Source organism: Prionailurus bengalensis, chromosome F2 (genome assembly GCF_016509475.1).
Source record: "Prionailurus bengalensis isolate Pbe53 chromosome F2, Fcat_Pben_1.1_paternal_pri, whole genome shotgun sequence".
Classification (NCBI taxonomy): domain Eukaryota; kingdom Metazoa; phylum Chordata; class Mammalia; order Carnivora; family Felidae; genus Prionailurus; species Prionailurus bengalensis.
The window spans coordinates 41645111-41670911 of NC_057353.1; the positions used below are offsets into that span (position 1 = coordinate 41645111).

At 41.4% G+C, this 25801-nt stretch overlaps 1 long non-coding RNA gene across 2 annotated transcripts in view; it reads right to left on the reverse strand.

Annotated features, from left to right (window-relative positions):
• Positions 1-2145: 2145 nt before the first annotated feature.
• LOC122495622 overlaps positions 2146-25801 on the reverse strand; it is a 61020-nt gene continuing 37364 nt past the window's right edge. Inside the window, exon 5 of one of the 2 annotated variants that reach the window (XR_006300514.1) lies at positions 2146-3333. This is a non-coding gene — a long non-coding RNA (uncharacterized LOC122495622). Of the gene's footprint in view, positions 3334-16413; positions 16599-25801 lie in introns of those variants that run through there. The other variant, XR_006300515.1, reaches the window with a different exon arrangement.

Here is a 25801-nt window from a genome sequence, read left to right on the forward strand (position 1 = left end):
GTTGAGATTCTACTGCAGTAGCCCAGGTGATAGATCTTGGATTGGGTGGAAGTGAAAAGTGATTGGATTCCAGATACATTTGATAAGATTTTCTAATAGACTGGAGATTTAGGGTATGACAGAGTGGAGTCAAAGATAACTCCAAAGTTTTTAGTGTATCTATAAGGTTGAAGTTGCCTTTTGCTGGGATAGGGAGGACAAGTCTAGGAGAGTAAATCAAAGATTTGACTTTGGTCTTGTGGCCACGTGTGAAGTTTGAGATGCCTGTTATATATCCTAGTAGAGATGGTGCAGAGGAAGTCGGGAGTATGGAGTTGAGGGGTGAGGTCCCGGTCGGCAATGGAAATTTGGGAGTCACCAGCATGGAGTTGGCATTTATAGCCAAGGACTAAATGAGATTAATCACCTGGGGAATAAGACTTAATGAACAAGAGGAGACATCTCTCAGAACCTTTGGAAATGGGAGGATTAGGAGGATAAGGAGGGTCTGGTGAAGGGGACTGAGAAGGAGCAGCCCATGAGAAACAGCAGATGATGCTAGGGAGGTAAAATCAACAGGGTACACCTGGGAGGTCACGGGGAGAGGTGCTCTCCACCTTCCAGATGCTTCCAGGTCACGTGGGGGCCATAAGATTTCAAAGGTCGTAGAAGATCATTGGTGAGTTTACAGAGAACAGCTTGTAAAGAGTCCTAGACTCAACAGCTGGATGATGGTGGATTTTGGAAAATAGTGGAGTTTAAAAAAGCAACCTGGGTATGAGCTTCTCTTCCAAGAATTTCTTCTTTTTTAAAAGTTTATTTATGTACATTGAGATAGAGATAGATAGAGCGGGGGAGGGACAGAAAGAGGGGGAGGGAGAGAATCCCAACCAGGTTCTGCACTGTTAGCATGGAGCCTGACATGGGGCTCAAACCCATGAACCATGAGATCATGACCTGAGCCAAAATCAAGAGTTTGATGCTCATCTGTCAGAGCCACCCATATGACCCTCTTTCAAGAATTTCAATGTGAGAAACAATAGAAGTACAGGGGAAAAGCACTTATTAAGTTATACAAAGTAGAAAATCTCTATATCAATAAACAAACACTATAGCATTAAAACCCAGGCCACAGAAAGAGGGAAATTGTTTTCAGAAAATATGATAAGGTTTAGAATCTTTAAAATGGAAAAAAAAAAACTTGGGGCACCTGGGTGGTTCAGTCGGTTGAGTGGCCAGCTCTTGATTTCGGCTCAGGTCATGATCTCATGGTTCATGAGATCGAGTACTGCATCAGGCTTTGTGCTGCTGGCACAGAGCCTGCTTGGGATTCTCTCTCTTCTTCTCCCTCTGCCCCTCCCCCGCCATTCGTGCTCTCTCTGTCTCTGTGTCTCTTAAAATAAATTAATAAACTTAAAAAATTTTTTTTAAATGGAAAAAAACTCATGCAAATCAGTAAGAAGAACATTAAGACCCTAATAGGCAAATGGACAAAGGACACAAACAGACAATTCACAAAGGAGGAACTATAGCTAGTAAACAAAGATAGAGAAAAATGTCTGGCACCATTAGCAAGGAAAGAAATACAGACTGAAACCACAAGATGACGTGTTTTAAACTATCAAATTAGCAAAAGCTGTTTATTCCCTTTAACCCGGCAATTCCAGTTTAGAGAATCCTAAGAAACTAAGCCATACTGCAGACGAAAGAGCTGGCCACAGTTTTATTTACAACAGTAAGAGGAAATAATCCAAATGCTGAACATCAGAAAAATGGCTTAGAAAATTTTGGTACCTTCACACAAATGTTAATATTAATCACATGCACACCACATGCACACACACACAAAAATGGGAAGAATTTATGGTAACACAGTATCTTAGTGCATTTGGGTTGCTGTAAGAAAATACCAGAGACTAGGCTCTTTAAAAAAATTTTTTAACGTTTATTTATTTTTGAGAGAGAGAGAGACAGAGCATGAGCAAGGGAGGGGCAGAGAGAGAGAGGGAGACACAGAATCTGAAGCAGGCTCCAGGCTCTGAGCTGTCAGCACAGAACCTGATGCAGGGCTCGAACTCACGAATCGAACCGCAAGATCATGACCTGAGCTAAAGCTGGATGCAAGTTGGACGCATAACTGACTGAGCCACCCAGGCGCCCCAAGACTAGGTTGTTTATAAACAATGGAAATTTATTTCTTACAGTTCTGGAGGCTGGAAGTCCAAGATCAGGGTGCCAGCATGGTCGGGTAAGGGTCCTCTTCAGGTCGCACACTTGTGATATCTTCACATTGTAAAAGAGGAGAGCAAGCTGTCTGGGGATTCTTTTATAAGAACACTAATCCCATTTATGAAGGCTCCACCCTCATGGTCTACTGACCAAAGGCCCCACCTCCTAATACTACCACCTAGAGCATCAAGTTTTCAACATGTAAATCTGGGGTGGGAGGCTCAATTATTCGGATGATAGCACACAGGAAAATGCCTGTATCACATTAATTGAAAGCAAAAAGTAGGATTGCAAATTGTACATACTTTATATGCTCACCCCTGGGAAAAACATTTATAGAAGAAAGGAGACCTATCAAAATGTTCCCTCCAGGTCTCTCGGGAAGACTGGCTACCTTTCTTTCTTTGTTGTCCACTGTGCTGGCTTCCACGTGTCAAGTCCTGGGATTACAAAGATAATTCAGAAATTTCTGCCCTTGAGGAGTCTGCATCTAACCAAAACTTAAAAAACAAACAAACTGTTCTTTGGGAGTAAATAATAAAGTCTCAAAAGGTATGAACATTAATTGGGATCCCAAAATATCAGAGCAAAAATGAGCCACCAAGTGAACACCAGCCACATAGCTGGCCTTCGGGGGCCCTGCCTAGACCCGCAGCCCTAAGGTCCAAGTGATCGGGTTCTGGGTGGGCAGTCGCAGCTGTCAGTTGAGTTCTTCTTGGAGACCCCAGCGCTGGAGTTGACGTGGCCCTGACCCCCAAAGGATTGAGAGTCAAGGAATAGCTAATGGAATTGGAGGATAGAGCTGAAGCTTCCAAACAATACGTGTTATCTAATTTCCTGTAACAGGTTTGGCGCAATCTTGCCTCCACAGGCCTTTGCTCAAAAGCACTTGGGCAATAACGTATGGGTCATTGTTGTCCTTTCCTTTCCTCTGCGGTTGCTTCTCTATGCTACTGATTTGGCAAAGACTGGCTTTGGAGGTTCTTGCTGTGATGTCAGGGTCAGGCTGGTGGGAATGCTTCTGTTTTCGGGGTTCTCATGGATGAAGAGCGCAGACAGCCATAACTTCTATTTCTCTAGTCCTTTATGTGTATTTCACATATGTTTTTAAAAATTCTGACTCACCTGAAAATTGAAGAATGGTGTTGTTAGTTGTGAAACCAACCAGCTATTATTTATTTTCTGGCAAGTGTCACCTCAACCTTGCTTCCCCCACGTATCAAATTGCAGCCATTTGACAAATGCTAAATAAGAAAAATAGTGGCTCTGATAGCATCAGGGAGAAAGCTCTCCTGGAAAGCTGTTTTCTGAAAAGATGAAAGAGGTTATTTTTCAAAATGATTAAGTGATTTTTAGTCAATAGCATGCAAGACAGATTTAGAGAACAGAGACGTGATCTTTAAAATTGGTCATAAAGGTCAAGCTAAAGGAAAATGAGCTTCTAATTACAAAAATAAGTACATTTAAAAAATTCAATTCTCAAGAGGAATTCTCAGGAATTGCCATTGTAATTAGGATTGCACTGTTTAAAGACAAACTGGGTTCAAATCCTGGCTTTGCCACTACTAGCTGTGTGACCTTGATTGAGCAAGTTACTTAATTTCTCTGTGTCATCGTTTTTTCCTCATCTGTGAAATGGGGACAATTATAGGACCTACCTTATAAAGTTGCTATGAGAACTAAATGGGTTAGCATTCATTTTTTTAAATGTTTATTTATTTATTTTGAGAGAGAGAAAGAGAGTGTGCACTCACACAAGAGGGAGAGGAAGAGGGAGAATCCCAAACAGGCTCCAGGCTTTTAGCACCGAGTCTGATATGGGGCTTGATCTCACGAACTATGAGATCATCACCTGAGCTGAGATCAAGAGTTGGGTGCTCAACCGACTGAGCCACCCAGGTGCCCCAAATGGATTAGTATTCATAAACAGCTCTGAGCAGCACCTGGTATATGATACCTGCTATATATGTTGCTTGTTAAACAAAAATATTAATAAAATAAAAGTAACTGCTGATTTTTTCTTGCTATCACTTGTTAATAAGGCAATCATCAGAAGTAAAAACTAGCATGTAAAATAGTTCTGTGGCAAAATACTGAAGTATTCATTTATGTTTCCTCTTTCTCTAGGCATCCTTCTCTCCCCCTTTCAAGCAGGGAGCCAGGCTCGCTCACGCCTGTGGCTTGAGGGATTCTTGCGGGTTGGGAAGTCCATGGGCGCCTGAACCCAGTAGCTCTTCCATTCTTTAAGGAAAGCCTAAGCCCAGTGAAGTGACAGATGATGCTGAGTGTCCCTGGAGAGGTGGAGGTGAGTGAGGAATGTGGGTGCAGGAAGACATTTCCTGGAGGAGCCCTATGAGCTAGCATGCCCCTGCAGGGCCCCAAGTGGTGGCATCCTCTCAGAGGGATGGCTGTGCTGTGCTGCAAGGAAGGCACACCCTTCCTCCCATGCCTCGTGGCCCAGATAACCTTTTCAACAAATGTTGCTAGAACAATTAGAAATCACAGACCCAAACCAAAAAAGAAACCCCCAAATCTTGGCCTATGTCTCACACCTTACACAAAAATTAACTCATGGACTTAAATGTGAAACTACAACACTTTTAGAAAAGAACATAAGGAGAAAAATCTCAGAATCTAGGATTCTCTGACTTGCACCAAAAGTATCATCTGTAAAGGGAAAAATGGTTAAACCAAACTTCATCAAAATTACAAACTTGCTCTGAGAAAGACCCTGTTAAAAGAATAAAAAGAGAAGCTACAACACAGGAGCAAATATTTGCAAATCACATATTCCACAAAGGACCAGTATCTAGAATATAAAAGAACTCTCAAAACTCAACAATAAAAAGTAAATCGTATTATAAAATGGGTAAAATGAAGAAACACTTCACCAAAGAGGAATACAGATGGCAAAGAAACACATGAAAAGATGTTCAACATCATTAGCCATTATGGAAATGCAAATTAAAGCCACAGTGAAATATTGGGGCACCTGGGTGGCTCAGTGGGTTAAGCATCCAACTTCGGCTCAGGTCATGATCTTGCAGTTCGTGGGTTTGAGCCCCCCATCGGGCTCTGTGCTGACAGCTCAGAGCCTGGAGCTTGCTTCGGATTCTGTGTCTCCCTCTCTCTGTCCCTCCCCTGCTTGTGCTTTGTCTCTCTCTTTTTCTCAAAGATAAATAAGCATTAAAAAAAATTAAAAAAAAAACCCAGTGAAATATTATGTACACCTATCAGAATGGCTAAACAAACAAACAAACAAACAAAAATAGTGACAATAACAAATTCTGATGAGGATGCAGAGAAACTGGGCCACTCATACATTGCTGGTAGGAATGTAAAATGGCACAACGACTCTGAAAACTAGTTTGGCCATTTCTTTTAAAACTAAACATGTAACTATCACATGACTCAGCAATTGCACTCCCAAGCATTTAGAGAAATGAAGACTCATAGTCACACAGAAACCCACACATGAATGTTTACAGGAGCTTTATTTGTAATAGCCCAGACGTCTTTCAATGTGTGAATGTTTAAACAAACTGTGGTGCATGGAAAACTACTCAGTAGCAAAAGGGAACAAACTATTGATAAAAGCAATGCCCTGGGGCACCTGGGTGGCTCAGTGAGTTAAGCGTCCAACTTCATTCAGCTCAGGTCACGATCTCATGGTTTGTGAGTTTGAGATCTGCGTCGGGCTTTCTGCTGTCAGCACAGAACCTGCTTCGGATCCTCTGTCTCCTTTTCTCTCTGCCCCTCCACTCTCTCCTGCTCTCTTTCTCTCTCTCAAAAATAAGCACTTAGAAAATTAAGAAAATAAATAAAATCAATGACCTGGATGAATCTCCAGAGAATTATGCTGAGTGAAAAAAAAGCTAACCCCAAAGTTACATACTGTATCATTCCATTTATACATTCTTAAAATGACAAGAATGAAATTATGGACAAGAAGAACACATTAGAGGTTGCTGGGGGTCCTCTGCTGGGGCCAGAGGTGGGTGTGGCTATGAAAAAAGCTTCAAGAGGGATCCTTGCAGCAATGGAAATGTTCTGTATCTTGACTCTTTCGAAGTCAATATCCTAGTTCTGATCCTGTACTAGAGTTTTGAAAGATGCTATACCATTGGGGGAAACCGGTAAAGGATACCGGAGATCTATCTATATTACTTCTTATAATTGCATATGAATCTACAGTTATCTCAAAATAAAAAGTTTAATTAAAAAATCTTTGCAAGGAGTGTCTTGATATACTTCCAAATAGAAGTCTCATGCAGATTAATATTTTATCAGCAAGATCCCAGCCCAAGATCCTTCAGAGGCAAGTTTATCGGTGGATGGAACTATCTTTTTCAGAGGGTCTTTGTAGACTGAAAGTGCTAATGGTCCCTCCCAAACTAAATTCACTCCCTTTATTGTGGATAAAATGAAATCCAGTGTATATAAAAACATCTGGAGAAAGTTGTATAAATCCAGATATTTTTACACCCCTAAAAATAGATATCCATAGGGCATTATAACTATGTGAAACATATGTGCATAGCAAGAGCACATGCTTATAAATAGTTTGGAGAATATTACAGATCTCACCTGTGTGTTTCAGCTCTCAGGTCCTAGAGAGAGAACAGCTTCTGGTTAGTAACTGAGACTTGGTTGTAGGGATTCCTTCAGAAGGGCAGAATGACTGACCTTGTGTACCTCCCCTGTGCTAGGGGCTTTACATTATCTAGTTTAATCTCTAGCCCTATGCTAGGAGGTGGGCGATATTATCACCAGAACAGGTACTGAGTCTCTGAATGCCTCAGTGAAGACATTTGCCTCAAGCATTGACCTGAAATTGAAACCCAAGGCATTCAAGGTCCCAAACGAGTAAGTGGAAGCCAGGAAGTCAAACCCAGGTTTGTTTCCAAAATTCTAGTTCCTCACTGCTGTCTTTCTGGCCTTCCAAATTTACTGTGTGGGGTGCTTGCCAGCCCCACCTGTGTCATGCAAATACTAAATTGTCCGTAGGATAGAGCAAGCCTTTCTCTGCCCGCCCTGATGCTGCTGGGGCCAGCAGAGACAGAGAGGGGGGATGGGTGGGATGGAGGGTCCCCTTTCATCCACATGCTGCAGGTGGCTTTCTTGAGTCTATTTTCCCCATTAAAGCTGTCCTAATTGATTATTTTTGCCAGATTTTATCTTCCTAGGAGGGAGGTGTGGGAGGAGAAAAGAGTAGATGAAGGCACAGTGAGATGTCTACTGAACTATTCCTTCGTTCAAGGCTTCCCCATTTGTACCCTCACTGAAAGTTCCAGGTGTGCCTCCCAGGCCCTGAGTTTGAATCCCACCAAGGCTCAGGCAAAGGGGAGCCAAGGCAGTTAGAAAGAGCACACTTTCACAGTACTCCTGTGACCTGCAGCTGCTGGTCTCCTAGAAACTTTTTTGTTGCTCGTGTTTGCTAGACTTTTATATGGTGCTCTTTTGACTGTATTTACAGGATCTAAGATTGGGAATAGAGAAAGAGAGGGAGGGAGGGCTTGGGGGAGGAAAGAGGCAGAATGAATGCTGGGACATGGCTCATCTGAAGGGACTGCCTTCAGGTCATTTCCAGTCAGATATTCAGGTTATTAATTTTTTTCTGTCTACGATTTTATTTTATTTTATTTCCAGCATCATTAGCTGATTCTTTCTTAGGATCATGTGTTGTTGTTTTATAGCCTCCTGTTTTCTTTTTTTAATGTTGAGTTTTGAGAGAGAGAGAGAGAGGGATAGAACACAAGTGGGGGAGGGGCTGAGAGAGAGGGAGACAGAGGATCTAAAGCGGGCTCTGTGCTGAGAACAGACAGCCCAATGAGGGGCTTGAACTCACAAACCACGAGATCATGACCTGAGCCCAAGTTGGACGCTTAACCGACTGAGCCACCCAGGCGCCCTAAGCCTTCTGTTTTCATTTCATGAATGTGATTCCCTACTGGATAGCTGAAATTAACCTTGCCTGCACACTGGAATCACCTGGAAACTTTAAAAATACTGATGCTTGAGTCCCAAGAAATTCTGACTTAACTGGGGATTGGTGAAGTCTAGGGAGCAGTTAAATGTGGTCTGGGGAGCAGTGGGTATCTTGATCTGCAAAAGCTCCCGGGCTATTCCAGAATGGAGACTGAGAACTGTGTCTCTGAGGATCTGAAATCCCTAATTTTCACATCCTCATTGTTCTGGTATCTGTGTTTTCTCAAGTGCAAGGTCCTCCTTTTGTGGAGGTTTCTGTCTCTTTTGGATGGTGCTGGCCTTTTTCAGAGGCTGGGTGAGCTCACCTGCTACCTGGACTGTATCTCTGCCTCCACCCTGAGTCCACTGTGGCCTGGCTATGTTAATGCCCATGTGGAGGTTCCAGGATGGGGGGCCTCAGCTCCTCACATGGTTTCCCATCTCCCCTTCCTTAAGGAATGCTGCTCAGCCATTATGGAGAGGGGCCTTTCTTACTTCCAGGAGTGGCTATATTGTTTTTACTGTTCTCCCTCCGTCCCTTCCTTCCTTTTCGTATCTTTAAAATTTCTTCTCAGGGTCTTATAAGGAGGTAGAGATTTCAGCATGAGTTTAGGTCACATTCTTAAACCTGATGATTTTACTTTTTAACTTTACACACTTCTGTGTTATTTGAATTTTCCCCCCACAAACATATTACTTTTGTAATAATCTTTTGAAATATATTTTTAAAATATTTATTTATGTATTTTGAGAAAGAGAGAGGGAGAGAGCTCGGGCAAGCATGGGGGTGGGGGGCAGAGAGAGAGGGAGAGAGAGAGAGTCCCAAGCAGGCCCTGCTGCTGTCAGCTCAGAGCCCAACATGGGGCTCGATCCCATGAACTGTGAGATCATGACCTGAGCCAAAATCAAGAGTCGGACACTCAACCGACCGAGCCACCTTAAAATATTAGGTGCTCCTTAAAATATTTTTATAAAAAGGTGCTCCTTAAAATATTTTTATAAAAAGGTGCTCCTTAAAATATTTTTATAAAAAGTTATTACACTCATAAAGTCTATGTAATAATCTGGAAAGATGTTTATGATATAATGCTAAGGAGAAAAGTAGAAATATGTGTAGGAGGATGACAATAATGTAAAACAAGGCAGTGACAAAAACCAAACTTTATCCATGGAAAACAGACTGGGATGAATATATACATATATATATATGTATGTGTGTATATATATATATATGTGTGTGTGTGTGTGTGTGTATATATATATATATATATATATATATTTATTTATTTTATAATGCTGGGGAAGTCGAACTACTCATGTTGAAGGAGTTTAGTCCACTGCAGAAATTGCCCATGTTAAGAAATGGTTTGTGAGAGATACCCAAGCTCAAAGAAGCTGACTGGGGTACCTGAGGAAGGTGTGCCTGTGGTTATTGTCAGAAGAAAACTAACATTGTCACCTGATACCTTAACTGTATTGGGCATGAAGCCATAGTTTAGTTGATCTTTGTTTACCTCTATTCCCATTTTTTTCAGCAAGAGTGCCTTTTATTGGTTTGGGCATCCATCCTTCCATAGCCCATGAAGTGTCTGGGGCTCCACCTTTGCCTCAAGAGGAATAGCACATGATCTAAGCCCACGCCAATCAGCATTTCACATTCCTCTTGCCTCATGATTGGTTCAAAGGTGAGCAAGTAATTTAAGCGAGTTAAATTGAAGCCACTGTAAAGAGGCTCCTTTTCTTTCATGTTGTACTTGGACCTTGTGGCTGCAGCAACTGTAGCTGTAGCCATCTTGCTTCCACGTGGAGCCTGAGAATTACGCAGTCCATGGAAAGCAGCAAACCATTTGAACCCCAATCTGGCCATGGTGAGGCCAGATCTTCTGCAACTTAGATTTTCAGTAAGCCAGGTGAGTTGGGCTCTTAGATGCTTATAATCAAGATAGTTTTACAAACTGTGCTTATGGAGATTTGTTTAAAAAAAATTTTTTTTTAACATTCATTTATTTTTGAGACAGGGAGAGACAGAGCATGAACGGGGGAGGGTCAGAGAGAGAGGGAGACACAGAATGTGAAACAGGCTCCAGGCTCTGAGCTGTCAGCACAGAGCCCGACGCAGGGCTCAAACTCACGGACCACGAGATCATGGCCTGAGCTGAAGTCGGATGCTTAACCGACTGAGCCACCCAGGCACCCCTATGGAGATTTGTTTTAAAAGGAAGACTAGAAAATAAGAATTGTTACCTTTTTTCAGTGCTTTCTTAAGAGAGTTGATAAGAGCTCTGTTTCTTGACCTCCACCCCTATTGGTTGGACAGATGTATCCCTCCCATGCAGAAACAGTCATTTGTTTGCTTAACCTAGCATGATGAAAATATTGCCGCATGGCATCCCACTCCTATTTCTGATTCCAGATTTACCCAACTATCTTCTGCCCTGTGATTTAGTCCCTTGACTGGGTTGATATTCAGGTAGGTACCCTCCCATTGTCCATGAACATACTAGCATTACATGTGCTTGGTCAGCCTCCTATGAATTTGGTTAAGCAAGTAGTTGCTAGAGTTTGCATAAACTGGAAACCTTGAGATTCTGGCTGCAAAGCTGAGAAGAGTCCCAACTCACTGGTGACCCACAGTAATACAGAGGAGCCAACCAACTTAAGACTCATTATATCTCTAACTTTAACAGGCTCATTCACATCAAGAGAAGATTCATAAAGGCAGAGTGTGAACATTCAGTCTTGTGGTTCTGACAACACTAGTCGGCTCTGGGACATAGCACACCTGGATTTCCTGGCACTGCTTTCAATACAATCTTGGGCAGGTCACCATCTCCCTCAGCCTCTGTTTTGATTCTCCTACTATAAAGTGGAGATAATAACAATTTTCTCATGGGGTTGTTGCAAGAACTAAGTAGAAGAATATACAAGAAGCCTAAGCACAATAAAAGCTACTTAGCAGCGGATTTTACAGGAAGCTAATGAATCTTCATAATCTGCAGGCCAGGCAGTCTGCATCCAAAGGGTGTCCAGGGCCCAGGGTTTATTCATTCCACCTGGTTCCCTGAACTTAGCTGGGCTGAAGAATCACCAGAAGGTTCTTATTAAAGTGGAAATTCCATGGCTCATCTCAGAGCTACCAAATTAGGCTCTCTAGAGGAAGGACTTGGGACTCTATTCTTGGTATTCTTCCCAAATGAATTTGGTGAGTAGGTAGATAATTGCTCTTCAACTTGTGGCCTCTGGTATAGTAAGAGTTCAATACAAGTTGGCTAAGATTGTAATAATTGTTTTTATTACAATAGAGACCTCAATCTTGGGTTTCACAGAGGAGGCAGAATTTAAACTAAGCCGTGGAGGACAGACAGAACTTTGTAAAAAGGGAACAAGGGAGGAAGCTCTGCTGTGTATATCTTCTACAAAAAAATGTGATAAAATGCAACCTCTGTAGTTCCTTTTATATGAACTGAAAGACACATTTACTGAGATCACATAAAGAGTAAAGTTGTTATCTCACCTAAAAGAATTTTGTTTAATTTTGCCTTTGGTTAACTATTGTTGCCAAAATTTGGTGTCAGCTGAGTCAAAGGTCTTTTCTTTTTTTCTTTTCTTTTTTCTTTTCTTTCCTTCTTTCTCTCCCTTTTCTTTTCTTTCTTTCTTCCTCTCTCTCTCTCTCTCTCTCTCTCTCTCTCTCTCTCTCTCTCCCTTCTCCTCTTTCCTTCCCTTCCCTTATATGAAAGCTCTCTAGCTTACTTAAGCAAATGTGAAACCATCGCACTTGGAACCCACCTGACAAAGACCCAACATGGCCACAGAAGTATCTAATCAAAAGAAAAAAGTACATATCAACAATAAAGAACATTTTAAAAATGTTTATTTTGAGAGAGAGAGCATGCAAGACAGGAAGAATGAGCAGGGGAGGGGCAGAGAGAGAGGGAGAGGGAGAGAGAATCCTAAGCAGACTCCTCGCTGTCAGCACAGAGCCTGACATGGGGCTCTGTGACCTGCGATTATGACCTGAGCTGAAGTTGGACACTTAACTGACTGAGCCACCCAAGTGCCCCTCAACAGTGAAGAACTTTAACATCATTGACGAGCTGGCACATGTTCATACTCTGCATTGGCACTTTTTTCCCAAAAGTAAATGGAAGAATAAAGCTTCATGACTCATTGAATCTGGGGAAGGAAAGAAGAAAACCCTACCAAAAAGACTGCAGATTTTGCGTCTGAATTGAATGGAAATTAATTTCCCATGTGTAATATTTGAATATCTACTATACTTTCTACTAAATACATAACCATAAGCTTCAAAGGTTCTGAAACATGGAGAACCAATTAGTTTTTAATTTTACTTTTGGAAATTCTAAACACACACAAATGTAGAGTAGTGTAATGAATTCCCGTGCACCTACCATCCAACTTCAACAACTATTAACATGTTACTAATTTTGAGAAGCAGGTTAAAAATTGATAAAAAAGTGCTTATAAGTTAAAGAATTTGAAAGGGTGAAAACAGTCACTCCAATAATTTGGGAGAGGAAAACAACTGCTTTTAGGTCAACTTCCTAAATAATTTGTGCAAGAAATATTTTTATAGTTAAAGCACAGTGTAAAACAGAAAAAGACAATGTTAAACTTTTAGTGTGGCTCCTTTGTGCAATATCACTTCACTCAAATCCCCTCAAATACTATAATATGAAGAGAAACTTGTTTTCTATTAAATTTCCTTCTTCAGCTCAGAGGGCAAAACAGTTCAATTCAATTCGCCAGAATTGTTGAACCTTTGTAGACCCTTTGCTAGACCTTGTGTCGGGGAATTTCCCCATGCTATGGGAGACCAGAGGAAAGAGTTGCAAAGAATGACCAATTATTTGGAAGGCTTTACTGAGACAGTGGTGTTTGAGTGGCATCTTCAAGAGTGGACTCTATGTCTAAAAGCAGATGGGGAAGGGGACAGAAGCCCAGGCTGAGGGAACTGAATGTGCAAAAGATGGGAGGCAGAAAGGCATAGGGTGAATTTGAGGGTGTGGTACATTACAGACTTTGTGATGAAAAGACCATTTAAGAACTGGAATAATCTTAAAGGTGACATCATGGAGTAAAGCATTGGTTATGTCTGCTGATAGACCTGACTGGTCACCTACTACCTTGGCTGACAGTGCTGGTTGCCAACCCAAGAGCCATTCCCATCGTGTTTTCCTTGCTGGTAGAGCTGCCTCCCTCTCTAAAGGCTAAAAATTAACCAGCCTCTCTTGCAGCTAGGGGATGGCCACGTGATCCAACTCTGGCAAAAGAAACCTGAAAGGAAATCTGCAGGTAGACTCCTGGAAAGAGTTTTCTCCCTAATAAAAAAAAGACTCTAAAGCAAAAACTTCTTTTTGCCTTTGAACACAGTTACATGACACTGAGTTTTAAAGCTATGGCAGCCATCTTGTGTCCAGAAGGCACAAGTTCAGGATGAACGCCAAGACGGTAAGGATGGCAGAGGAGGAAGATGGAAAGTGACTCAGACCTCAAAGACATGTTACTCTACATGTGCCACCCTATGTTTGGAACTCTATGTTGTATGAAATAATACATTTTCCTTATTGTTTAAGCCATTTTGATTTGCCTCGCCCCTGGGTTAACATCAGCCCAGAAGACAGAAAAGAAGTTACTCTCCTACTTAGATTATTTCTCCTTATTACAGCCTTTTCTTACTTTTAAAATTTGTTTAGAATATACAAGTATATGTAGACAGCAAGAACAATTCTTCTGTAGTTTTGAAAAACCTCATACCAAGCCAAATCATGCATGACAAATAAAAGGGCTTATGGGAAGAACAGAGTTAAGAACAGGCACTCAAAATCTTACGAAGTTTGTAAGCAGAGCCCTAATAAAAATAACCATCCTAATAAATATCCTGGCACACTTCACTCTCCATTCACATTTGCAACCAAACACTTGGCCTTTCTTTGCAGCCTGTATCCTGGCACCCCTGTTTCCTCCTTAAAGGCATTTGCTTCCAAAGCAGATGCTCATCACCATAATTAAAAATACAATCTAGTTGTATTTTTTACAACTAGAGATGAGGGTCCTTAAAGGCATTTGCTTCCAAAACAGATGCTCATCACCATAATTAAAAATACAATCTAGTTTTCTTGGGGCTCAATTGGTTAGGCGTCCAACTCTTGATTTCAGCTCAGGTCAAGATCTTGGGGTTTGTGGGTTCAAGGCCCGTGTTGGGCTCTGCGCTGACTGCACAGAACCTGCTGGGGATTCTCTCTCTCCCTCTCTCTGTTCCTCCTCTGCTTGCTTGCTCTCTCTCAAAATAAATTTAAAAACTTATAAAAAATACAATCTAACTTTCTTGAATCACTTTATTTAAACATAAGAAGGGTCTTCATAATTTGCCATCTGCACTGCCAACTTCCCCAGACGGCTTCAGGCAGTGGAAAATGCAGCGGTTCTTGAAGCCACAAAACCAGCCCCTATAACCACTCAAGGAAGGCACTGATGTGGGATTTTCAGCTCTTTCCTTGGGGTCCTCAAATATGATGAACACTTCCTCTTTGTGAGAAGGTTTGCCCTGATCATTTCAAAATACTAACATACTGGAAAAGTTGTGTATGAACCAACTGCATTTCTGTGTCATGTTGATATTCACCTGTCACATGTGAGCCAGTATCATTAAAAGAACACCTGTGTGGTTAAAATGGTAAATCTTAGGTATATTTTACCACAATTAAGAAAAGATGCTGGGGCGCCTGGGGGCTTAGTTGGTTAAGCATCTGGCTCAGGTTCATGGGATCGAGCCCCGCACCAAGCTCTATGCTGACAGAAAGAAGTCTGCTTGGGATTTTGTCTTGGCCTCTCTCTTTGCCCTTCTGCTTGCATGCATGCACACTCTCTCTCTCAAAAAAAAAAAAAAAAAAAAAAAAAAAGACTAACTGGGCACATGAAACAGACAAATTGAGGACTGGAAAGAGTTCTCATTTATGTGGTGGTGTCTCTCAACATTTACTTTGTTAATCGTTAAAACCGACAAACTAAAAAAAAAAAAAAAGGAACTCCATTGTGAACAGATGGTGCTCCTAACACTCCTGTACCCATCACTCAGCTTCAGAAATTAAACTCCTGATACCATTGAGTTCCTTTGCCTTTCCCTGAAAGCACTGCTTCTTTGTCACCTAGGAGTAACAACTATCCAGGATGGTGTTTACATTCTGATGTATTTCTTTACTGTATTTCTAAATTTGGATATATCCCTGGGGACATATAGTTTTAAGCCAATGTAATCATACTATATGCAGTATTCTTCAACTTGTACTGGTTATTCTCGGTTTGTTCGCCCTTACAGATGAACAAGCAAATCAGAGATGCATTCTTCCTAGTACTGTATTAATATGCCTTGATGTTTTGCTCCTAGTCTCTTTCAGAAATTATAGTAGGACATTGTGAGATAATAAAAACTATACACTGATCTCTGCTCTTGGTTCCTGACACAGGGCTCCTGAAATCCTTGCAATTTCCTGGGTGATAGGAGTGTCTTTTATTCTAAGAAGGCAACCCTGGGTGCCTCCAGGTTGAGGGCTGGTCACCAGAAACATCGAGCCATGATTAGAAGTTTGGAATTTTCAGCTCTGCTCCCCTCCCCCATTCTTTTGAAAAGGGAGAAGGGCTGAAAACAGAGTTAATGACTCATCATGCCTACGGTGATGAAGCCTCCAAAAAAATCCCAATAGTACTGGGGGTGGGGGTGGGGTTCAGAGAGGTTCCAGGCTGGTGAACACATCCATCCCGGGAGGATGATTTTGCACCACAACTCCATGGAGACAAAAGTTCCTGTGCACAGGATCCTCCCAGATCTTGCCTTATGTATCTCTTTATCTGGCTGTTCATCTGTATACTTTATCATATCCCTCAATAAACTGGTAAATGTAAGGGTTTCCCTGAGTTCTGTGAGCTGCTCTAGCAAATTAACCAACCCCAAGGAGGGGGTCACTGGAACCTCCTATCAATAGTCAGTAGTTCAGAAGCACAGGTAATAACCTGGGCTTAACAACTGGCATCTGAAATGAGGGTGTGTCTCTGGCTAGATAGTGTCAGGATTGAGTCAAATTGTAAGACATCCAGCTGGTGCTGGAGACTTGCTTGTTGTTGTGGGGGAACCCCTCCCCCCACACATTTGGTGACCAGAAGTGTCAGAAGTGAAGTGTTTTGTGTGAGTAGTAAAAGAAACACTCAGGAGACAGACTGAACTGAGGGTTTCCTCCCCTCCCACAACAGGAGGGAAAGACCAGGTTTTTCATTTTAGACATACACTCACTCCTCTCCCTTGGAGCTTCCTGCCCTGAAGGAGGTCTGCTGTCCAAGAGCTGATTTCTGGGTCTCGTTATGTCTCCAGCCACGCCAGGACAGAGCAAACCATTAGAATAGGAGGTGCACTGGAATTAGAATATGTTTAGAATTAGTTCTTAGCACACAAATATTCATAAGAGGAGCAGCAGTCACTATTGACTGGAATAGTTCCCGGCTGGCAGATGTACCCAGATTTAAGCTGGCTAGCTAACTGAGTCCTGGAATAGGAAACCCCAAGAGAGGAAAGCTGGAGACAGAGGGGAAATGAGAGATGAACTGCAAAAAACTCACTGGGCTTGAAACATCAATTTGGTATTCTGCACAGTAAATTCTGACATTTTCTTGTTTATATCAGCCTCCTTCTCTTAGCCTGGCTTACTACGCTGGTATTTAATTGTGATGTTTCTGAGTTAATTTATTCAATGTTATTAGCCTTACTATATGCTATAGACTAGATATTTGTGTCCCCCCCCAAATTCATATGTTGAAATCCTAATCCCTAATATGATGGCTTTTGGAGATGGTGCCTTTAGAATGTGATTAGGTCATGAAGATGAAACCCTCATGAATGGGATCAGTGCCCTCACAAAAGAGACCCCAGAGAGCTCTCTTGCCCTATCATCTGCTGTCTGAGGACACAGTGAGAAGATGGCCGTCTACGAACCAGGGAGTGAGTCCTCACCAGACGCTGAATCTGTCAGCACCTTGATCTTGGACTTCTCTGACTGCAGAACAGTGAGAAATTTCTGTTGTTTATAAACCACCCAGTCTATGATGTTCTTTATAGCAGCCTGAACAGATTTTCACAGTGTTGTGATTAATGTATTGAGACTGTTTTCCTAGTAGATCCAGGTTAGAATCTATGCACTGTTTCACTTGCATATACAGTATATTGATTTTTATATCATAGAGCGTTGGTTGACAGTTTACACAAGACTCACCACATTACTATATGTTACAGTAAAGTTATCTGGAGAGAATACAAAAAATGATTTGGGCTTACCATTAGAGAAACCATTTGTAAAACTCAAGTAAAGCTTATCAAGGAGTCTGGATTGGTTTTGTTTTACACAATATGGGATGAAGAAATGTCAGTGGAGCTCATTAAGGCCAGATGCTCTGGCCAAGCTACTGAAAAACAGAAGTTGGCTACTCTTGGAATCTGATCTAAAGCTGGACAGATTTGCTTTGTTATAGGGTCTTAAGTTGTTTTCTTTTAAAATTGAATAAAATCTCCATATACAGAAATAATTATTATAATGTAGTAGCCTCCACTAGAATATCTCCCCACCAAGTGCCTCATCTAAGTGTATAAAACTAGTGGGTAGACAAGAGTAATTGGGATGAATTTCTTAACATTTGCGTATGTGGCCTGTGGATTCTGGAGCCTGTGCCTTGGCAACTGAAGTTGAATGATGATGGTTGTTGACCTCTGATGTACTTCTTTTTAATCAGGAACTTTTTTTCTCAGTCTTAGCTCTCACGGGCCCATTCTAATGACCGATGGCTTGTTCACAGACAACAACATAAAAGAGAGACATAGAAAAAGAGAAAGGGACAGGGGCAAGAGTGAGAACTATGTTCGGCAAAGGACCATTTTTTTATTGACTTTTCTTTTTTCCCTGGAAATTGGGAAAAACCTGTAAAAGGCAATAGCAAATAGTGAGGAGGCTGCTGAGGTGATGGTCCTAGAATCTATGTTGCATTTCTTTTTTTTTTTTTTTTTTTTAATTTTTTTTTCAACGTTTATTTATTTTTGGGACAGAGAGGGACAGAGCATGAACGGGGGAGGGGCAGAGAGAGAGGGAGACACAGAATCGGAAACAGGCTCCAGGCTCTGAGCCATCAGCCCAGGGCCTGACGTGGGGCTCGAACTCCCGGACCGCGAGATCGTGACCTGGCTGAAGTCGGACGCTTAACCGACTGCGCCACCCAGGAGCCCCCTATGTTGCATTTCTTAGCTTCATTCCCTACTGCACAATCTGATTGATAAATATGTTTTAGATAGAAATGAACATGTACTTTTAAGTTATGGGACCTAGTGGATTTTCTGGAATGAGCACTGGATTGGGAGCCAGGAAACCTGGCTTTGAACGATCCAATTATCTGCATTAGTTTCTTCACATATAAAATGAAATACTCCAAAGTATAAAATGAAGTGAAATACACCATCTATTAATTAATGGATAAATAAAATATGAAATATCAACATAATGGAATATCATTCAGCCATAAAAGGGAATAAAGTACTGACACATGCTACAACATGCATGGGCCATGAAAACATGATGCTAGGTGAGAGAAGCAAGACACAAAAGGTCATATTTTATGATTCCTTTTTAAGAATATGTAGAATAGACAAATCCATACAGATAGGAAGCAGATTAGAGGTTGCCAGAGGTTAAGGATAGGAGGAAATGGGGTGTGATTATTTAATGGGTACAGGAGTTCTGGAATAATGAAAAAGTTTTGAAACTACAGAGAGGTGTTGTTTATACAATACTGTGAAAACCCTAAATGTTACTGACTTTATTATTTTTTTTTTAATGTTTTTATTTATTTTTGAGACAGAGAGACAGAGCATGAGCAGGGAAGGGGCAGAGAGAGAGGGAGACACAGAATCTGAAGCAGGCTCCAGGCTCTGAGCTATCAGCACAGAGCCCGACGCGGGGCTCGAACTCATAGACTGTGAGATCATGACCTGAGCTGAAGTCAGACGCTTAACCGACTGAGCCACCCAGGCACCCCTAAATGTTACTGACTTTAAAGTGTACTAAATGTACACTTTAAAATGGCTAATGATGAGGCGCCTGGGTGGCTCAGTTGGTTAAAGTGTCCAACTTGGGCTCAGGTCATAATCTCACAATTCAGATTTGAGCCCTGCATAGGGGTTTCTGCTTTCAGCACAGAGTCTGCTTCTCCCTCTCTCTCTGCCCCTCCCCGGCTTGTTCTCTCTCTCTCTCTCTCAAAAATAAATAAACATTACAAAAATAAAAGCCACTGAATTGCATACTTTAAATGTTAAGTTGTATGGTATGTGAATTATGTCTCAATAAGGCTGTTATTTAAAGAAAGGAAGGAAGGAAGGAAGGAAGGAAGGAAGGAAGGAAGAAAGCAAGCAAGCAAGCAAGCAAGGAATTTCCACCCAGCTCAAATATGTGGTGAGGCTCAAATGAGTTGTTTTCCAAATAAGAAAGGTATTTCAAACTATATAATGGTGATTATTTTTAGACTTCACTACTTCCTTCAGCTGGAAGCTGATAGGCTAAGGGCTCTCCAGTGACAACTGGCACTCGTGCAGATGGAGAGACAGAGCTCTGGCTCTGAAGCCTGAAGATCAGGTGAGAGGGAGCAGTTTGAAGTTTGGGAGTGGTGAGGGAGAGAACTACAGCTGGACCATAAGCTCCTTGAGGTCAGGGATTGCTTCTCTGTCTTGTTCTGTTGCAAGCGCAGTGCTTAATACGATGTCTGGCTCAATACATACGAATGAATGAGAAAATGAGCAATGAATAAGTAGTAAAATTAATGAACTGAGGGTCCCTGAATGAAAACAGTGAGATACTGCCCAGCCAATAAACCATTTCACCAGCCAACACATTCAGATGTTTGCTTTGATGCTGACAGTGGATTGGGGGGGGGGGGGGGGGGATCTGGGTGTCATACTTAATCCATTACCAAGGGAGTGCTAAGTCTCTTTCAAGTGTTGCAGATCACAGTGGTTCTTATTTCCCCTTAAGACCACAGAGAAGGAAAGTTTTATCCTACATTGACTTTAGCAGTGTCATAGCTAAGATTGCTTCATCTTCTATTAGTTGTCATGAGCCAAGGAGAGGCTGGTCTCCAGAACAAAAGCACCACAAGGTGTGGTCTAGTCATGCTGGGAGTACCAAAGGCCCGTGGGCCAAGCCCGGATGTCAGCTTTGCTGCAAGACAAAGGCAAAGTATTCATAAGGTAGTTTGGAACTAGGGCAACAATTTTGTGCGGTCCTTGCATTGTAAGTCACTACAGTGGGGACAGGAGTCACCTCAGGAAGAACCGACTACTCTATTATTCCATCTTTATCAGAGAACTGAGACATGGAGAACCCTCCACTTTCTACTATGGGTTCTGAAGGTTCCCCTCTTTTTCACTAAACTTGAAAAAAAAATCCTTGCCATTCAGAGAGTTCTAATTAGAACCCCTCTGAAGGACCACTCAGGTCTTACACATAAATAACAACCATGAATATGTAACCAATGGACTTCAGGATGTGAACTACTCAGAGTAAGAGCTACTTCATTCAAGGCTTGGATATTTCCATTTAGAAAAGGATTCTGGCCTAAGAGAGATTTCCTTATGACATGGAAAAAAGGACACAGTTAAGAAAAGATCTAGAACACTCAGTATAACTTAACTGGGAGCCAAAACCTTCTTGTCGTTGGATGAACTCCAGACTTTTCCATTTATGCTCAGACAGTAAGTCCTTTCTACCCAGAAGACTTGTAGCAGTGATAGCAGAAGTCTTAACCAGGAAGGGACTTTTCTTCACCTTTTATTTCCCTTCCTTTATCTCCAGGCTTTCTTGGACCACATGTACAGGAGCTAAACAGCACAAATGCAAAACTTCAAAAGCTTCAAAAACATTATTTGCCTAAGGAAACTGTATATACCACATAAAGTAGATCATCTTTCCATCCCCTCCTCCACTTATTGCTTCCAAACCAGACATCTAAAAAGCCAGGAAGCCAACAAAGGAACAAATAAACAAACACAAACCACCAGTAAAACCAGCCCCTCTAATAAAAAAACATCTCTCAATCTCTAGCCCCTTGTATTTGCATAAACATGTTAAAATATGTTTGGCTATTACTTTTGATTATTCTGCCTTTGATGTCATTTATTTTAGATCATAAATCTGAAGACCAGAGGCCTGTGTTTATTTGGGGAACAGTTTGAACGATGTTACAGCATGGACTTTGGAGCCAGGCAGAGCTAGACTGGAATCAGGCTCCTTGTTTACCAGCTGCCTAAACTGATAAACAAGGCAAGTGACTTAGTTTTTCTAATCTTCATCTGTAAAATGGGGATAATAATACTTGCCTTAGATTTGTTATAAGGATCTAATAACATTGTATATAAATGGGAAAATAATCTAGGATGATCCTCTGTCCCTATCTACACCCTTCTCTCCAGGTAACCAATTCTATTTGCTTCTTATCCCTTTGGAGTTTATTTATGCAAATATAAGCAAATTTAAAAATACATATATTATTTGTATACTTATAAATGTATTCTTCTTTTGCCTACTTACTTACATAAAAGGAGCATACAACTGTTCTGTATCTTATTTTTTTCATTTAATCTATCTTGGAAATCTTTCCATATCAGTACAAGAAGACCTTCCTCATTTTTTAACAGCAGGATAAGATTCCATTGTGTGTCTGTAGCACAGTTTATTTAACTGTCCCTTATTGGAAGACACTTGGATTATTTCCGACTTCCTATCATAAAGCTGTAGTGAATATCCTTGTACATAGTGCCATTTTGTATGGGTGTGCGTAAAGGATTTATGCATTTGTAATGTTTTTTAAACAAGTTTATTAAAGTGTAGTTAACTGCATTTATAATTTTGATTTTTTTTTATTGCCAAATCGCCCTCCAAAGGGGTTCTTCCATTTTGCACTCCCCAGCAATGTATAAGAATGTGCACTAAACTCCTGGAAGTCTGTACTTCCAAAAGGTAGGGGTAGAGGGCCCAGAGAGGACTTCATTTTCTTTCTTTAAAAATTATATGAGAGAGGGGCACCTGGGTTGCTCAGTTAAATATTCAGGCTCTACACTTGGTGTAGAGTCAGCTTAAGATTCTCTCTCTCTCTCTCTCTCTCTCTCTCTCTCTCTCTCTCCCCCCCCCCACCCCTCCCTAGCTCATGTGCCTGCATGTGCACTCTCTCAAAAAAAAAATTAAAAAAAAATTAAAATGATTATATGTTAAGAAAAAATTTACATGTAGATATATCCTTAATGTAAAACATATCAAGCAGTAGAAATATACGGTAAAAATGGAAAATTCTCCTTGGTGAATTTCTTCCCTGCCACCCATCTCAGCCCCTCTCACGCTGCAAACTATTTGGTGTGTCAATTACCAATTATCAAATCCGATGGCCATTTCCCAGCCCTCATCCTTCTTGAGATTTCCAAAGATCTCTTGCCAAGATTCTCTTTTTCTTTGGCTTCTGTGACACAAACATTCTTCTAGTTCCCTCATATTTCTCTGATCCTTTACCATTTTCTCTGGCTTCTCTTTCTTCTCTTGCCTTGAAAAACAGGCTTAATAACATGTAATATTTATTTAATGCCAATGATGCACAAGAACAACAGAATTCCAGACCACAAGGAACATAAGGTCTTGGAGGGTGTGGCAGATTGTCAGATAAGCTATAGCTGCAACAATTCTTCCGGTCTAAGTGCACTAGTCTGCTGGGCCTACTGTAACAAAATACCACAGATCAGGGGCTTAAACAGAAATTTATTTTCTCACAGTTCTGGAGGCCAGAAGTCCAAGATCAAGGTATCAGCAGGGTTGGTTTCTTCTGAGGCCCCTCTCCTTGGCTTGTAGAAGGCTGTCTTCATGTTCACATGGCATTTGTCCTTCTATGTGTATCTGTGTCCTAATCCCCTCCTCTTACAAAGACAACAATTATATTGGTTGGTGCTCACCTTACTGGAAAGGACAGCAAAATGACCTTGGAAAGGAGCATGCTAGTTGGTATGAACTGATCCTGCTGTGCTCCCCCAAATTTGTATGTTGAAATCCTAACCCCCAGAACCTCAGGATGTAACTGTATTTGGAGACAGGGTTTTTAAAGGGGTAATTAAGTTAAAATGAGGTTTTCAGGGTGGGCCCTAATCTAATATGACTGGTGTCCTTATAAGGGAAGGAGGTTAGGACACTGGCACACACAAAGGGAAGATGATGGGGAAACACAGGTAGGAGAAGATGGCCACCCACACACCAAAGAGAGGGGCTTCGGAAGAAGCCAAGCCCACTGACACCCTGATCTTGGACTGCTGGCTGCAGAGCTGTGAGCAAATAAACATCCGTTGTGTAAGACACCTGGTCTGGGGTACTTTGTTATGGAAGCCATAGCAAATGAATATAGAGGATCATGCCATTTGCTTTGCAATAAGTCTGGAAGATAACTTGTTTCAGAAAAGAATGTGTGTTTGAGAACATTAATCCGAAAAGGCCCATCTCAGGGCTCCCTATGTGGAGTCCATCCTCCATGCTGAGGAGAGGAACCAGATGCAGCACGAGGGAGCAAGTTCCCTGCTGCTTTTGCACACAGCTCTGGGGCAGGCCCTGACCTGGGGCCAGGGTCACCCCTGCCAGGATTTCAGCAGGCACTTCAACAAAACAGAAAGAGGGAGGGAGGGAGGAAATGGAAGAGACAGGTTTGTAATGTAATGTAAAAGGGAAAACTATCTTTTCTTCCACAACAGGTATGCTTGGAACACCTCAATGATACTCCTAAAGTAGGATGTATTTTGACTCAGAATCCTTTCAGTGACTTTAACAGAGGATGTTTTGCTAGGTTTTAAGAAGTATGCAGATCTCCACAGTCATTCTTGTTATAACATGTAGAGTAGCTGGCTCTCAATTAGTTGTTTTATTAAAAGGATTCACAGGGTTACCTATTATTAGTGTATATTATTTTTCTCAATGCTTCAGACACTTGGGCATTTATTTTACTGTTGTCATAGAAACCCAGGTCTGTAATAAGCAGCTCTTTTAATTCTCATAATTAGCCTTATATAAAGGAATATTTTAATGAGGTGAAGAATTTGGAGAGCCCCATCAGAGGAATGCAGGAAGAAGAACCCTATTCTCCAAATGCTTACAAAATTAGCTTAGATTCTCCTTTGTTACCATTGCCTTCTTTGACAATTGCTGAGTGTTCATTAGTCAGGCTTTCCTAAGGACCTGTGGTTTTCCATAAAGGTTGGAGGTTTGCTTATTTCTGGGCAACTGCAATTCCATTCATCCCAGTCTCCCCCTTACACCCAGGCTGTCCTGTTAGACGGAGAGGCAACTTCTCCTTTTTGCTGTAAATCAGAAAAAGTCTAGGTTTATCTTTAAGTGTCACAGACGATACAGGCTTTTTTTTTTTTTTAAATCAGTCGAGAAAAAATAATTATGTCTTTCTACATGTGGGATATTTGGAAGCCATGAATCTTGTCTTTTTTTTTTAATCTTGTCTTTCTTATATTCACTGCTTATAAAAGTATTTTGGAGGAATATTTATTAATTAATTTTCATGACAGGTAACCCATGCACACAGCACAAAAATCAAGAGGCAGAGTGAAATAGTGTCCTTTCTATGCCTGTCCCCAGGTGGCAACCACTGTTACTTAGTTTCCTTTGTATTCTTCCAAAGCTACTCTCTGCCACCAAACACACACACACACACACACACACACACACACACACACACACACTGGCAGCATGTTATCCACACTGTATGGCATCTTGCTTTTTCACTTTCTGCTGAAAAATTTGGATGCTTCAGTTTGGATGCTATTCTATTTTATTACATAAAGAACTGCTTTGTTCTTTATAAAGGCTTTGCCCTGTAATTATTTGACAGTCATGTACTAAGTGCTGCAGCCATTGTGTGGGGCCCTGGCATATGAGGTAAGGACCATGAAGTCCCCATTCTCAGGAACCCACACTAGTAGAAGAGGTGACTACCTGTCTAGTGAGCAGCACTGTGATGAATCAGGTGGAACGGGAGGGGGAAACACCTGGTAGGGAGTCTGGATCTGCTCAGAAGGATCACAGGGGTTCACAGGGGAGAGGCTTCAGTGGCATCTTGAAGAGAAAGCCAGGGGCCCACAGGTAGACAAGGAGAGCAAGTATGTTTCAGGTAAAGGAAACAAGAAGTACCAGGTCCTCTAGAGCAGAAACTGGCATGACATTTTAGGGAACTGAAAGTGGTTTGTTATGGCTGGGGAGCAGGGTGTGTGTATAAATTAGACCTGACCAGTGGCTCTCCAACTTTTTGACTGCAACCCAGAGTTAAGAAATACATTTTACATCACCACACAGCATGTGCAAAACGGAAACAAAATTTCATGAAACAATATCCTCATTAAATGTACTGTTTTTTTTTTCCTACTGAATTCTTTTTTTTTTTTTTTTTTTAATGCCAGCTGTGATTCACTAAACTAATTTCACAAACCACTAATAGACACTATCTGCAAGTTGGGAAACTATGGACTATAGTGTCTAAAGACTCTGTTGACTAAACA